Source organism: Hirundo rustica, chromosome 4 (genome assembly GCF_015227805.2).
Source record: "Hirundo rustica isolate bHirRus1 chromosome 4, bHirRus1.pri.v3, whole genome shotgun sequence".
Classification (NCBI taxonomy): Eukaryota; Metazoa; Chordata; class Aves; order Passeriformes; family Hirundinidae; genus Hirundo; species Hirundo rustica.
The window spans coordinates 29,217,478-29,233,395 of NC_053453.1; the positions used below are offsets into that span (position 1 = coordinate 29,217,478).

General features: G+C 39.7%; 1 protein-coding gene and 1 long non-coding RNA gene across 3 annotated transcripts in view; one reads left to right on the forward strand and one right to left on the reverse strand.

The window, feature by feature from the left end:
• PDZRN4 (PDZ domain containing ring finger 4) overlaps positions 1-15,918 on the forward strand; it is a 236,764-nt gene that overhangs the window by 173,899 nt on the left and 46,947 nt on the right. The gene's annotated exons all lie outside the window — the stretch shown is intronic.
• LOC120751775 (uncharacterized) lies at positions 247-15,772 on the reverse strand. Its single transcript, XR_005700527.1, has 3 exons — positions 15,702-15,772; positions 15,262-15,298; positions 247-357 (listed from the first exon to the last, which is right to left on the reverse strand). It is a non-coding gene; the product is annotated as an uncharacterized LOC120751775 (long non-coding RNA).

Below are 15,918 nucleotides of genomic sequence, written 5' to 3' on the forward strand. Positions count from 1 at the left end.
TGTACATATATTTAGGATCAGCAAATTGTGGAACTGTTGCATGACCTTTTCTTGTACAAGATATATTATCACATTCTATGTACTTTGCTCTGATGTCTTTAGATAATAGTAGCAATAACATCATGACTAGCACTGTGTTTTGTGTCACTGAAACAGAAAAATGCTCTGTTATTATATCATTTATTGAAAATAGTAAAGATGAGATCAAGTACAACTTATTTTCTTACAGTAGAAATGAGTCATACTCCATATTCTGACATACTGTGTATACATGTTTTGTTTTGATTTTTTTCTAAGGTTCAGTTGCTCTGGTGTCTTCTGAAAGCAGATCCTGAAGGTGTATATCAGCAAAAGGACCTATAAAGCAGCATTTGGATTAGTTTTGGTCATCAATCAGATTACCATTTTTACTGTCTTGATGCACTTGTATTTTTACCAAGACTTAGGTACAGAATTTACTCAGAGCAGAATAGATTAATGATTTCTGCTGCAATAATGCCTATGAAAGCAAGAGCAATCCAATCTTTTTAATGGTTCAATTTACTAAGCACTCCTCTTTCCAGTCTCCTTTTCATGAAATATGCAGAGGGAAACAATTGAGTAAAGGAACAGAAGGCAAAGCTCAAGGACATACACAGTAAGTGTTACAGATATAAAGATTTCTAGCATTTCAGGGTGTGGTATATGAAATGTTATTGGTACCACGTGTAGGTGAACATACCTACATCATCTGTCTTTATTGCTCTTCTTAGATGCACAGTTATTGATCAATACAGTTAATTTTGACTACTCTAAAATATCATCCTTATCTTCTGATCAGTACTAAGGTATTACACCATGGCATGTGTCTTGCTCTGGAAGATTCATTGGTGGAAATGAAGGGTTTTATACATCAAATTCTGTGGTTATGGTTTGATTAATTCTATTCTTCAACATCTGTCTTTTCTACAAAGACATTTCTGGCCTTTACTATTTATAGAACAAACAGCCCGAGTAAGGCTAACGTATCCTTGGGGTGACATCTAAAAAGAGGGCTGGGTGGAAAATACTAGGAAAGGCTGTCATCCAGATGGAGCCCAAATACAAATTGTTGAGTTGTGCTTTCCTCTGCAGTCTTGGTGCAGAGAACTGACATATGTATTTATGTCCTTATTCCAAACATACCCGCTATCATATAACTGGACTGTGTCTTGAAAAATAGTGATGATGTGTTGGGCAATGCAAAGTATCCCAAACAAAGTGCAGCTAGCAACAGTGAGATCCAACAGAATGAAGAAATCCATGTGGCTGGATACTGAGAATGGCTTGCTATTAGGAAATGCTGGTTACCAAGTAAATATGCAGAGTAAGCTCCTTTGTAATTAGTTTGTAGAATCCTGTTCTAGAGACATTTTTGCATGGACAAGAACAGAACTAATGAACTAGCTGATTATGACTAGGACAATTTGCTATGGAAGAAAGGCCCAACTGTAATTCTTGGAAGGCAGTAAGAGCATTTATACTTAAATGTGTTTCACACTCACTTTCACTAAAAAGTCATTTAAATGCTATACCTTTGCAATAGGTACTTTGGACGAAGTACATCTGAGAAGTAAGCACGTAAGTACTCAAAGTACTGCTGAGATGTAAAGATGACTTGAGAGATGTGTTTCAACTGTTTGGCTTTGGCACCAGAGTTTTTTGGTGTCCTGCTAGAAGAGCAGGCCATGAAAGCGGAGTCCTTGGGAAAGGCTTTCAAGAAACTTTCTGCTGCCAACTTAGCAACCTTAAATCTGTGCAACATAAAGATTGCATTTGCATGACTATCAGGAGGAGCAGGTTTTGATTCTCAACTATGAAAGGAAGAGAATATATTTGTAATACACACAGAAGGTAGAAAAGAAGACAACAAAAAGAAAACTGCAGCATTAGGTTTTGTTACAGGAAGAGCACTTATAGCTAGTCTCCCTATAATATCTCTCTCAAAATCTATGCAGATCAGCTGTACTGGAATGTGTTTATAGTAAAGCAAGGATCGATAAATTTGCTGCAATTCAGTCATAATGACCAGAGTTTGCGGTGTGTGCATATACACATAATATCTATTATAAATGAAACATTCATTTTCATTTCAACACTAACTCCCAATAAGCTGGTATTCATCAATATATGTTTGCTAGCAGATCAATACCTAATCTGTTTGCCAATTTAATTGTATCAGGAGGGTGCATCAGACCAATAATTTTCTATTCAGTCTCTTGTGTTAACTGAAAAAAAGGGTAAGAAAGTATTTTGACAACTGCAAATGAATGAAATATTTCAATGCAGCAAAAATGCTTTGCATTCTAACCCATCTAATAAAGCAGAGTCAAAGCTGTTATTTATATTAGAACATTAGATATTTTAGGAGCATAAGATGCATCATGTTATATTAATATAGCTATTTTATATAAACTTGCATCTACTCAGTATAAAAGAGTAGAGATAATTCAGTGCAGGACCACATGAAAAACATGTTACAGCAGCACAACTGGGAATTTGTGTCACATAAATGAAAGGAAGTCTCTAGTAGAAAAGATGCTGTAGCAGCTCTTGGCTGTCACTGTATAAGTAGACAGATGAGTGTTTGTGTGACTCGCAAAGCTGGAAGTTTTATATTATATTAATGGGGCTGTTTCCATCTGATTGCATGGATCAAATCCAGCATTTGGCAAGGCTGGATAGAGCTGGAAATCTGCCAGCTATTATACTGTGCTATGTAAAAACAAAGTGAAAAAAGGCTGTTTTTCAGGTTCTCTGTGCAACTGACATTTTTAAAGGATGGTCTGTAAAATTCTATCAGCGCCTGAGAGGGTACATGGGAATGGACTCCCAAAAGTAGCTGGCCTTGTGTGCTCACTCTGAACAGCGTTTGCCACTGCCATCACTGGAAACAAGCTACATAGATAGGGGTGGTGGGTGTGGGCAGGGGGGACATTTCTTGCATTCTCTCCATGGTTCACTGGGAAAGTCAGCCTCATTCAAAATTACTGTCACTTTACATTATTTCTCCTCTTCTGGGGGAATCCAAGGCACTTTGGGTCATCTTTTGCAGAAATTGCTGTTATGGCATAATATTTAAAGCTGATTTCAAAATAGTCTTACATATTTAAAAGGAAAACAACCTGGTCTCTGAAGGTTGGGGTTACAATGATCTCTTTTCTGCATGGATCTTCTCTACATATGAAATATTGTAAATTATACATTCTGTTTCACAGAATTACTATATTTATTACCAGACGAAAATAGATTTCTATTACAGCCAAAGGCTGTTTTTATAAAAAATTATTAACTATGCTAAGCCCATCCCAAAGCTCCCAATCTTTTCAACTGGATGCTTTTTCTGGAATTTTTAATTAAAATTGTTCTAAAAAGCCACAAGTTAGCTCCATGTGTACTTAAACTGAAGTTAGCTCTTCAGTTGTGCTGGTTGCTGTATGCCATCTAATTAATCTGTAGTGATTAAATGTACATAAAATCATCTGCAATACAAGGTAATTTGTGCAGATATGGAACAGTGAAGAGCTTTTACTAGTCCTTGACATAATTGTTTTATCTCTGGAAAATAATTTCAAAAGGCTGCAGATGATAATTGTTTTGATGAAGCAAATGTGGAGAACAGCGTAGCAACCACACATAGTAAAAAAAGCAGCAGCAGAGACTTACAGAGATGGAGGTATTTGCTTTTCAGTGTGCAGCTTGTCTTTGTTTCTAGAAGTACAGGCTCTTGTTGGCTGTCCTCAAAAGTTTGGGGATCTCTCTGTGCTGCCTGGCTGTTTGCATCCCACTTCTGTTTTGTTGAACTGACTATTGTGTGGCTAGGAGGTGGCTTGGGGCTATGTTTTCTTTCATGATTTATGAAAAACGTTAGGGCTGAGTTTTCCAATGGGACTGAGAAAGCAAAGGGCTCCTACAAAAATCCACAGAGTTTGTTTTCCTGTCTGCCATAAGTATTCTTGTAATCGCTCTTTCTCATTCCTGCTGAAGTGTTCTCAGCAAAAATCTTTGAGGGATTAGTTTGTAGGTACTGAAACATTCCTTGGAGAGGATAGCTTGTCTTTTAAAGTATAAATGCCTGTGATTTTTGGCAGTTCCATGCATTTGCTTGGTCATTCATGGGGGCTGCAGACCCTTTACGTTGCAATAGTGAACAGTTGAGCAAATGAAGACTGGTGTTGGGTCAGGGGTGCATTGTCACTGGCTGGAGCACCTGTCATTCCAGGGACAGGAAAGGCAGCCCCACAGGTCATGGTGGTGAACCAGGAGGAAATTAGAGCACATGTGCCCAAGTGCACTTTGCTCTGAGAGGTGTCTCATCTCATGCCTCTCTCCAGCCATTTGTCCTTTTCCTCTGGTGGCAGCAGAGCTGCCCAGATCACACTACCTTATGGACCTGTGGTTAGAGCAAGGTCCCACAAAGGCTTGAACCCTCCAGGGTCTGGAGGGCCTTGTCAGGTTGTCTGTTTCCTGGTTGCCATTCCAGTTGTGAGGCTGTAATTGTGTCAGACCGTGAGCCTCAGGTGAGCGTACTCACTTTTCACAAGGTGTGTGAGCCACAGTTTTGCTTTGTTCATGGTTTATTTTAATTCTCATTTGTTGTTTTTTGTCTTTTTTTTTTTCTGTTGTTTCCCATGAATGAGATGGGGTGAAGTTGCAGGTGATTTTTTAATATTGATATTGATAAATATTCAATATTTAATATTGAAAATATCTATTCCAAAAAGGTCAGAGAGACACTAGAGGAGAGGTAGGCAAAGTCAGCATGGAAGGAAATTTTACTTTGTAGCTGAAGGTGGAGAAACACAGTCCATGTTCTCTGACTGAAGTTGAGTTTATGATTTTAGGATAAAAGCTTCTTTTCTGTCTTATTCCTTCTTTTTCATCTCCTCCTGAGAAGAGCAAAATTCCTTTCTGTGGCTTCAAGAAGTTGCTACAGGGTTAAGAACATAAGATCCGTCTTAAGTCGTAACAAAATGATACATACTGTCTCCAGAAGTAGTACCTCATCTCTCATTAGGTTTTTGTTCTTTTCACCAATTGTTAGTTCTTTGCTAAAAAAGGAAAGAGCATCTTGGCTTGGAGTAGTATTAGTACCCAGAAGGCTCCTCCTAAATATGCCACAGGAGAAGCAGCGAGTTGCTTTTCATGGTCCTAGCTGGATGCTGGATCATCCCCATCATATCTACAGTTAGTTTGCCATAGCAGAGTCTGTGTCCTAACCTCATGATTTTAATGTGTATGAGCCTCTAGCTCTTAATGGTACATTAGCTTAATTTGCACTTGACAAAAACAATGTTCCAATTTTGCACATTTTGTTCTATAAATATAATTCTACTTCGGGCAACAACACTCTGGCCTCCTATCAAATACGCCTCTAATTTTTTTTCACAAAACTTTTTTTTTTTTTTTTTTTTTTTTTAAATTAAGATTAATTTTGCATTCACAAGCCTTGTTTTACATATGCATTCCAGGGGACTAATCAGTGTATACAACGACATATATTCTATTTTTTTTTCATTTATCCTGAGGACCTCTCCACTTTATTATTTTGACACAGAAAGGAATTTCTGAATGTGTCAAACATCTTGTGAATGGTGTTTTAAAAGCCTCTCTCATGCCATGTGACAAAGAACAGACTCCAGGCACAAACAGGCATATGCTACATGTCACAAGATAAAAGGAAAGCAGCGTAGCAGTGTCCTGACCCAGCTGTACACAGAGACCCCAGTTTTGTGGATAACTGTGCCTGAATGTTACTGAAGCTGAGTCAGAAACCCATGGGCAGATCTGGTGTTGGTGCCAGCCTGCTGCCAAAGGAACGTGCCAGAGGCAGAGCTGGATGGACCCATGCAAAGTGCTCCCAGTGGGAGTTTTCTTTGCAGTCAACATATTATCCAGGAGCTGTACCTGCAAGCCATTTCCATCTGTATCTGCCAACTAACGTGCAGGTCTTAAATGGAGTCCTTCAGCTGTCAAATAGATTGGAAATGCAGATATGCTGGCACAAGAACTGTCCTATTTCTCCTAACACTGTGCTGTGATTCCCCTCTTGGTACCAGTCTTAAACATTGGTGGCATTTGGAGATATATGAATGAGAGTCAGATATCAGTCATGACTTTTGCCTTTGTGCTGTTCCTGCAGCTTTTATCAAATTTCAATATCTGTCCTTATTACAACTTGCTTTGTGAATGTTCTCTTTTTTTGAGGTTCAGACCTCATGTTTGCAAACATGAACTCAGCCACACAGCATTTCTGAGGTGTGGTGCAACAAGCATGCATCGTGTTTGGGGATGGTTCTCTGCAAATATGGAAAAAGAATTATGTTCTATATTTTTTTAGAAATCAAGAGTTTATTACTGAAGTCAGAGTAGAACTTGACTGTCTTCAGCATAACATCAGGTAGGGGAAAAGTTAAAATACAGTGAAGTATTAAAATACAGTTAAGTAAGATTAAGTACATTGCAAAGATGACAGGGCTATGCCAGTAATAAAAGCAGAACTCGGACCTTTCCAGTTCTGCCCCGTCTAATTCACAGCTCTGCTTCCAACTTTTTTTTTTATTTTTTTTTTTTTTTTTTTTTTTTTTAACATAGCTTTTAAATAAAAAAGCATTTATTGTCTGAGTGCAAGACCTGGCACAATACATATCTCCACCATAGCAGTTCCAAGCTTCAGTATTCAGTACCTTACACCTTTACAGTCTCTTTCAAACCCAGCTCATTATGATCTTTTGTGTAAGTCTTTCTAAATTCACAGGTAATAGACAAGACAGGCTCTAAGGGGCTTAGAGTGAACTATGTCAGTGAAGCTGCTTCAGGAAGTTCTAGTGCAGAAAAGCCTAATATATTATGGGAGAAAAATAAATGATTGCCCATGCACTGCAACAGCTATAATAAATGAAATACCTCGGTTGATTTCTATTTTATTTTTTAACAAAATACCCAAAGGCAATAATCCACTTTCTGGATTAACAGCCTGTAAAATATCGCTTTAAAAAATAAAGCTATCTTTGAGCTGACTTAACCAACACAGAAGGCATCAAGAGGCAGCAGAGTCTTGGCTGCCTTGTACTTGTGTAACTTGAAACCATGCTGAGTGAAAGCTTTTTTTTTTCTGCTTTTGTAAGACACGGGAAGAATAATTTCTGTCCAAGACTATAAATCAGACCTCATCCAGGGAAATAGGTTTACAGCACCCTTGAATATTACTGTCTATTAATAGAGATGTTCTCCCTGGATTAACAAATGCCATAATAGTAAATCTTTATAATTTTTTAGCATTTTGAATTGTTCTCTTCCTGTCTTTCACTGATTCTATTTTCATATCTGATTTTTTTTTTTTTTTGTCTTCTAGAGACCTCCAAAACTGAGGTTATGTCTTTTAGTAAATTGAAAGAATATTCACACAAATGTGAGGTATTTAGTACTCAAGAGCCATTTCTGTCCTCCTCTTCAACCTGAAGATCTGGCTCTACTGTACATTGCCTGTGCCTTGTGTCCAGGAAGGTAGTATTTTTATCACAGTCTGATCATTCTGAAGATTTTCTACATTTTGGGGTGTTACAATATGTGTCAAGCAGAAAGGTTAAAAACCTCTCAGAAAGATTTGCACGGGTACATGTTTTGAGTGAGTGGGAAAAGCACTTGAAGAGTGAAGGGGTAGGAGAGGGGATTTGAGGGGAACATGGAGGGAGAAGGCAATTGACTGTAGAGTAAATAACCCTAACATTTTAATAAAGATTATTTTCAAAGCAGGATCTTTCAGTGATTCAATTTTTAGGATAACCTCCAGAAATAATTATACTGGCAAAACTATGAGGCAAGAGAATCTCAAGTGTTGAGAGAAGCAGTAGCCAGGACAAATAGGAAGATTTGTTAATCTGGTTTAGCATGGAGGCATTCGTGGAATAAAATTAAATGCTGTACCTGTGCTTAGGATCATTATGGGATTTGCCAGTCTTTAGGTTCAGAATACACAGTGTGAAGGTGTCAAAGTACAATTCGATGAAAAGGATGATTACACTTCGGGAAGGCAAAGGGTGAGTGCAGCATAATGAATCACAGACTAAGCAGGGGTGAATGGTTGCAAAGCCAGGCTAACCTGATAGTCTTTTTGATTAGCAAATGCCTTTTTTGACAAAGAGTGTGTGGTAGGTCCTCTTTATCTGGACTTCAGTTAAACAAAAATATCTGATATGATACTATAAAGGAAAATACTAGCTAAATTGGAACAGAAGCACTTAGACAAGTGATCATAAGGAGGACCTGAAGTTGACTCTGGAGATACATCTAATTTCATTTAGTGTTAAAAAGGAAATTGAAAGGCTGGGGAGAGGTTCCTGCTGAAACTCCAGAAGAGTTTGGCTATGATCTTACTTAATACTTTTATTTGTGACATTTGCAGTAATATCAGCAGACTTCACCCTCCAATTCCTAATGATATGTCTTTTAAAAGACATTAAATAATGTCTTTTAAAATACAGATGGCTTCAGCAGGACTGGGAGGTTTACCTGGGAACCCTGGGGGAAAAAGGAGGGGAGGAGGGAAGAAGGCTAAATCGTGAGGCAAGAAGGTGAAGAACAAAAAGACATATCATAATGAGTCATGTTTTATGGAAGTACAGTTATCAAAGTGCAGTAATGAGAAAAAAGGGGGCTGAGACTAGACCCATTGTTTCTCCCATTTGTTCCACTGCTGGGAGATTTCCAAACATAGCTGTTGCACCCATTTGACTGGGATGGGGTAAGCATTTCAGAAGAGTAACCTCCATCTAACCACATACTCAACTCCTTAAAGCCAGCCCTATTTGATAGGTGGTTAGATTATATTTTATTACTTTAAATTAAAGCTTCAGAAAGCAGTGTGTAATTTCTTGCATTCCAAAATGTCCAGTAACCCACTGGAAAGACTGCCCTGCAGAGTGAAAGGTGTGATTTAATACAGTTATGCCCCGTTCGGCTTTTCTAGTTTCAAAGCAAATAACTTACTTGTTAGGCTAGTGTGTCAATATGCAGTTGCTACTGCTCCCTATCCATACTGTCCTCAGTTTTTAAGGGAGAGGGAAAGTCTGGTGTTCTTTTAGTTGACTTAACCTTTTAAGAAGTCTGGCTGACTGTCCTGGGCCTGGAGTAGAAGCATAGACCTAATGGGGAGACATGTCTGCTTAATTGCAAGGCTTTGATGGCAACTCTAGAAGTGTCTTTTGAGTTTTCTTCCAACCTGTTGTGCACAGTGGCTCTTGGCTTGGCCCATGGACCACATGCATCTCCTGCTGACAGGCCTTGAAGGATCCTGTGCCTACTCCTACCCAAATAATTCAGGATGAAATGAGGATACTGATAACTTTTGGTACCCATGCACCTTGGCTGCTGACCATGCATGAGGATGTCAGATGGGGTGGTATTACCCTCTTTGAGACCACAGTATCACAGTCTGCTCCAGGAAATCCCTGTCTTGCTCAGTAGAGCTGTGTGATGTACAGGATCTGATGGCTGGCCTGCAGCTTGTTTCCACTGACTGCGAGGTCAGCAGGGGGAAGCTGGAGATTAAGATTGCATGGCTGGGTACCTGAGCTTCACAGTTTCTGGATTTTTCTAAGGCTAGGATTTGAAAGGGTAGGAGGAAAAAAAAAAAGTGTGTTCTGAATATCTGTGTGCACTGGCTACCTTAACTGTCTTTTGGTGAGCCTTATGCACTGACAACTCAGGGTATGATGATATTCCCATTTGATATTAATGAAGGCGCTTAAAGCCAGTATGCAAATTCTTTTCCACAAAATCTCTGAGAATCTCCATTAAGAGCAGATTTGTCTCCAATGTATGTAAATATTGAATTTTCACTGAATTTTTACAAATTAGAAACATGCAATCCCTTTTCTCAGATGTTTTCTTTGTCATCTAACAATATAAATAATCAACTGCAAAGTAGCCACAGTGAGAAACAGAATCATGAATATTAACTTGGCAGGTTTATTCTTAAACTGCCTGAAAAACAACCTTACCACTCCAGTATTTCCCATCTCTTATATGAAAAGTAATTAAAGAATTTTCTTTATCATGGCAGATCTGAAACACAGTGGACAAAACAGTTTATGCCTGGAACAAAGAAAAGCGATAGAAAGGTTGGAGACCTGCCGTCGGGTGGTTCACTCTCAGATGTGGAGGTTGGCCAAATTTCCCCGGTGGCCTGGCCTTTCTGCCATGGTTCCACATCAGCAGCCGAGCCCAACAAGTGTCAGGATGAATTCAAATAGCAGAATTGATTGCTGGGAATGATTTATGCCTGTCTGCCTCTCCTTGGGTGGGGAAGGTTTGTTTAAATTTTGCCCTGCCATTTTGAGCTGGCTTCAGACATTTCCCAATTTATTGGAAGTCTCTGCTTTTCAGATGCGGTTCTTTTCACCGATAACTTTACGCTATGACATTTTACTTTACTGGCTTGTAAAGCCAGCTTACCATGAAAGTTTAAAGGAACATGGCTTTCTTAAAGAATACATCTATCAGCAGTAACAAGAAAGCTGCTCTCAAGGCTTACATGATGTGGGTTTTGAAATAGGAGCCCCCTTGACTTTAAATTCAAGGAGAAAAACACATTCTTCAACTGAGCCATTCTAAAACATAACCTTTTCAGCAAATAAGCCAAGAAGAAGCCTTTGAATCCAGGTACATCTGAGCTGTTAGAACACACAGGACTTGAAATTTGCACTTCGCGACAATTTATCGATCCAGTTGCAAGCTTATGCTGCTGCTCCCTGCCTGCCTCCTATTTAAAGAATAAACAAAAATTTTACAAGCTGTGATGTTGCAACATCATATTTTGGTTTCTGTGAGAATAGACTAGAATAGAATAAAATATTTACATGATCATTCAGTCCAACTGCCTGACAACTTCAGTGCTGACCAAAAATTTAAGCATGTTGTTAAGGGCATTGCTCCAATGCCTCCTAAATACGGGGCATGCAACACCTCTTTAGGGAGCCTGTCCCAATGTCTGACCATCATCTCAGTAAAAAAAGCTCCTGTGGTGGCAGCTTTGCACTATTGCCATGTGTCCTGTGACTGCATATGAGGGAGAGCAACCCTGCCCTCTCCACTTCCCCTTCTCAGGAAGCTGTAGAGGGCAATGAGGTTGGTGCTCATCCTCCTCTTCTCCAAACTAGACAAACACAGAGTACTAGACTGCTTCTCACAGAACATTTCTTCTAGCACTCTCACCAGCTTTGTTGCCATCCTGCAACACCTGCAAGTACCTTCACATGCTGGGGCCCTGAACTGCAAGAGGTACCCGAGGTGAGGCTGCACCAGCTCTGAGTACAGAGGGATTATCACCTCCCTTGACAGGCTGGTGATGCTGTGTCTGATGCATCCCGAGATGGGCTTTGCCTTCTTGGCACGATGTTGGCACACTGAGCCTGCTGTCAGCCAGCGTGCCCAGATCTCCTGCAGCTGGGCTGGCATCAGCCACTCCTCTCCTCGTCTATAATTGTGCACCGCGTAGATATTTTATATTTTACCAGTTTCTTGCCTCCTGCTGAAGAAAGTTGCTGAAGTTAGTGTAAACAAACACTTCACTGCATGGGGTCATGGTAAGATGACAAATATGACATCTTAAAATCTGTGAGGTTTAGTTAGGAAGTTCAGCTGAGAAGCATTTCAGTGTTGCTGATTTTGGTGAAATGCCTTTGTTTGTTCAGGAACTCTGTTTTTACAAACACTATGCTATTTTTATAACTTACTAAAAGCATTTCTAGATAGTCTACTCTTAATAATTTTGTTATAAGCATATATATAGTCCTCTGTGTATAATGTCTATATTGCTATCAGGAATTCATATGCACATAACATTTCTTTTTTGATATATAATGAAAAAAAAAAAAAAAAGAGGGGGTCTTATTTCTTATTTCAGTGGTATCTATCTTTTTATATTATGAAATGTCATATAAATTGCAAAAGGAAAACCTCATTTTTAAAAAGACTTTCTTCCTGAGACAAAAAAAAGATGACATTGCCCTTGTCTTGATATCCCCCAGTGTGCCATGATTAAAGTATTTTCATTGTCTAGGCCATAAACTTTCTTTTAAAGCATGTCTATTTTAATTCATGTCCCCTTATAAATCATTGTCTAAATGCTCAGCACAGTTGTATAATCATCATTGTTACTACAGCAACATCTAGAGAACCCTACTTACTTTGGGGCTCTGTGGTGCTTGATACTGTTCAACCAAAAAGACAGTCCTTGCCTAGGCAGTACTTTTTCCAAATACTTAAGTATAGTAGGTTGCAATATTCTTTTCAGTGTTTTAATTAAGTTGTTCGTGCTGATTTCAGGATAATCAAAATCCTGTCAGATAATTTCATTTCATATTAGAGTAAAATTCTGTTTTTCTGAGCAGAAAGAATTACTCTGTTCCTGATAATTAAAGGTCTTTTCTGTTCTGTATGCTAAACTGCACCATCTGATGCCAGTGCATGGCAATTGAAAGCAGCAAAAACTGCCCACATGTCCAAAGGCCAGTTTTTGCCTGAAGGGTTAACACAAGAGATTCTTCAAAATCTATTTGTATTTCAGTGACATTTGTGGTACTGTAAGGCAACAGTGCAACGTATTCTGTGAGCAGCACAGCCTTGGCTACCAGCAGTGCGTAAGCTCACTGACGTATTTTTCAGCCATTTGAGCCTTAACAGCCTTGATGTGCCCTGGAGAGCTGGAACAGCAGCTCTGATAGCTTTGCAATACACCTGGAATTGCCTGGGAAAAGAAAACTGATGAGCATTGCATGAACCTCCTCAGAAATTGCCCTTTGCTGATTTTTTGAGAGTCCATTGGAGAAATGAGTCAGCTACTTTGTTCTCTCCTAAAGCATGTATGAAGGGACTTCCTGTAGACTTCATTCAGGGAAAGATTCCCTTTGCAGGTGTTAAATACTAAAGCCATGCAGGAGCGGTTGCTGCAGCTTCTAACACTGCAGAGACCAAATCCAAGAAGATAAAGGGAGTCAAAAGAGCAAGTGAAAGATACGGGAGGGAAGCCAAAGGGGCAACTGGAATAAAACACAGGAAGGAAGTGGTGAAGGAAGGCAGTGATAGAAGAAGGAGAAATACTCTAGAAGGAAGAACAGAGTTGGAAACACAGGGACAGAAATAGCAGCTGTAATTGATTTTTAGCCAGAAAGGAGCTGTACTAAGAGCTGCAGCTCTTAGTACAGAAGATGTGTACACTGTCGTGGTGCTGTCTAAATAAGATAGAATTAAGCTGGTACTAATATTCGCATCCTTAATAGTTTTTTTTTTCTCTAAAAAAGAATGTGGCAAATAAACTTTCAAAAGTAGCAACTTAAAATATTTCTGTGTCACCACAGCAAGCCATCACTCAGTAGAAAACTGAAGTAATCCTACATATAAATAGTCTTTAAAAAAGGATGAAAGTAGGAGAGAGAGAAACAAAAGGGAAGAAACAGTCACAATTATGTTTCATCAGATTCCTTTTCTATGCCTCTGCATGTAGTTTCTTTTGTGTTCTTTGTGTGTAGCTACAAGTTTACAGTTGGCTTTCTCAGAGTTCGATAAAAAATGTTGCTAAGCCTTCCTAAAAGCTATGGGAACTTTCAGGTGCTAAAGCATCTGATGAACTTTCAAATAGCAGGTAAGGCCCCATTACTTGCATTGTTTTATCAAATGAGTGGTTCCTCTGAATTCATTTTCTTCTTTGAAAAGAAATCTAGGAGGTTGCCATGTTCCAGAGGCAGTATGAAGTTGATGTAGCTGTTGTTTTTTCAGCCCATATGACTGAGAAAATCTAAATACACGTGAGCTTGTCAAAAGTATTTTTTAAATATTTAGTCCTGTACTATTTAGTACTATTTCACCAAGAAAAATTGCCAATATGCTTCTTCTGGAGTAAAGCCATGAAAACCAAAGGAGAACAACAGTTTCAAGTTAGTTTCAAGGCAGCATGAGAGAAGAATGGAAAAATAATGAAACAGACTCTCCAAGTTTTACTTCCAAAGAGGAGGAACCTTTTCTATTTCTTTAAGATAAGATTAAAACAAATGCACTGTAAGAAATGAATACTAAAGCAGAGACAATCTGTTGTGCATTCGCTAGAAAAGCAAGTGCAGGTGCACCTAGGGGTCACTCTAACCTTAGCACTTCGTGTGTGTGGCACCCCAGCAGACACTGGGTTGTGCTAGATGTGTGACAGAACCCAGGAACTGACCAGGGTACCAGCAGGAGTCGAGACCGGGCTCAGGGCTCCGCTGTTGGGTTTAATGTCTCCGCAGTTCTGCAGAGTGCAATGCTGGCACACGGAGCACTCTCCTGGCCAGGGCCACGCTCAGCTCACCAGATCAGCTGAAGGCGATGGGCTGTGGGCTGCTCTTCTCCTCCAGCGTTGGAGGAGCCAGCCCAGTGTACTGGTGCTTACTGGTGGGCATGCTGGCAGAAAGGAGCTCCCTTGCTGGGGTGAGGAGCACCGTGGCACATGGGATGCAGGCTCCTGGTGCCAGCAGTGCTGTCAGAAGCAGGGCGGTGAGACCCAGCCAGCTGCCTGCCCTTGCACAGCCATCTGTCCTGCTCCTGCACAGCTGGAGTGGCCAGGAGTTAGTCCTCCGTGCTGGGAGGGATATAGGTCTTGCTGTGCTACCTTAAATTGAATTTAAGAATTAAAAAAATAAAGTCTGCCTTGGCCTTAACTGCATGCCTTAAATGGGGAATTTTAATAATGGGCCAACAGCAGCAGTTTGAAGTATCTTACTGAGGAAAAGGTCACTGTGCCCATAAGTTATCCCAGCATTTGATCAGTGGACTCTTTTCTAAAGACTTTAAGTCTCATTATTCACTGCTTATAAAGTCACTTGAGATATAATAAGTCTTTTTATAGTAATGAAAGAACTCCCACAATTAGCCAGAAGGCAGCCATCTATCTTTTTAAACTACTCGGTTCAGAGGAGGCCGGGAGTTTCCGTCATCTGTATGTGGATGAATTGCTGTGACAGTGATAAGTGTAACATTTATGTGGCCATGCCAGCCGTGACTGAGTTCATGGAGGGGTGTTGGTTTTTTTAAAAAAGTGAAAGAGAAACTTTTCTGTTAGTGAAACGTAGGGTATGATTCCCTAAAAGGAAAAAAGTGACTGCACATTATTTAGTCCTAAAATCTGCCATTCAGCCTCTCCCATTATTCTTTGGGAACTGCAGATGATTAAAGAATGTTAATTTGATCTCCTAAAACTTTAATGGCAATTACCTTTTGAAGAGCCTCTTCTCTGAGAAAAGTACATACCCTGTAAGAGAAATAGGAGGGTGAGCTTGTGGTGGAACAGACACCATGAAGTTCACAGGAGACTGTAGCATTCAGTGCAAAGGCTTAGAGATAAAAAGTGTTTGTTCTGAGCACACACGCTGGCTTTGATTGCATTCTTCCTCATCATCAAAGGATTACTGTATGTGGAAGATCTCTTGAGAGATTTGTTTAATGCCCTATCCCCAAACAGAAAAAATTTGAAATGATTAATGTAATAAATGATGTCCTAATTATATCAAGAAGTAACACAACGTATTTTATGCATGCCACGGCTAGTTTAGTCTTTATTGCCCTCAGGCAGAATCTTAATATCATCAGAAAAACTGTTTGTCAATATTAAAAGCAATTTGCATAGTAAATATACCCCAGCCTTGCAACATTACCATCTGGGTTAGCTGAGCATTCGTGTTGGTACCAGGAGGTGCTGGTGAAGGCAGACCTCATGAGTGTTCAGCCCTCCAGCTGTCACCCTGGGAGGATGACAAGTGCCAGCATTCCCAGCCTGCGGGGAGGGGACTGGTTCAGGGAGAGGGCAGTGGGAGGTCTTTGTAGAAAAGTGTTCAGGAAAGGAAAGAAGGAAGGTTCTGGAATCAGCAGGCA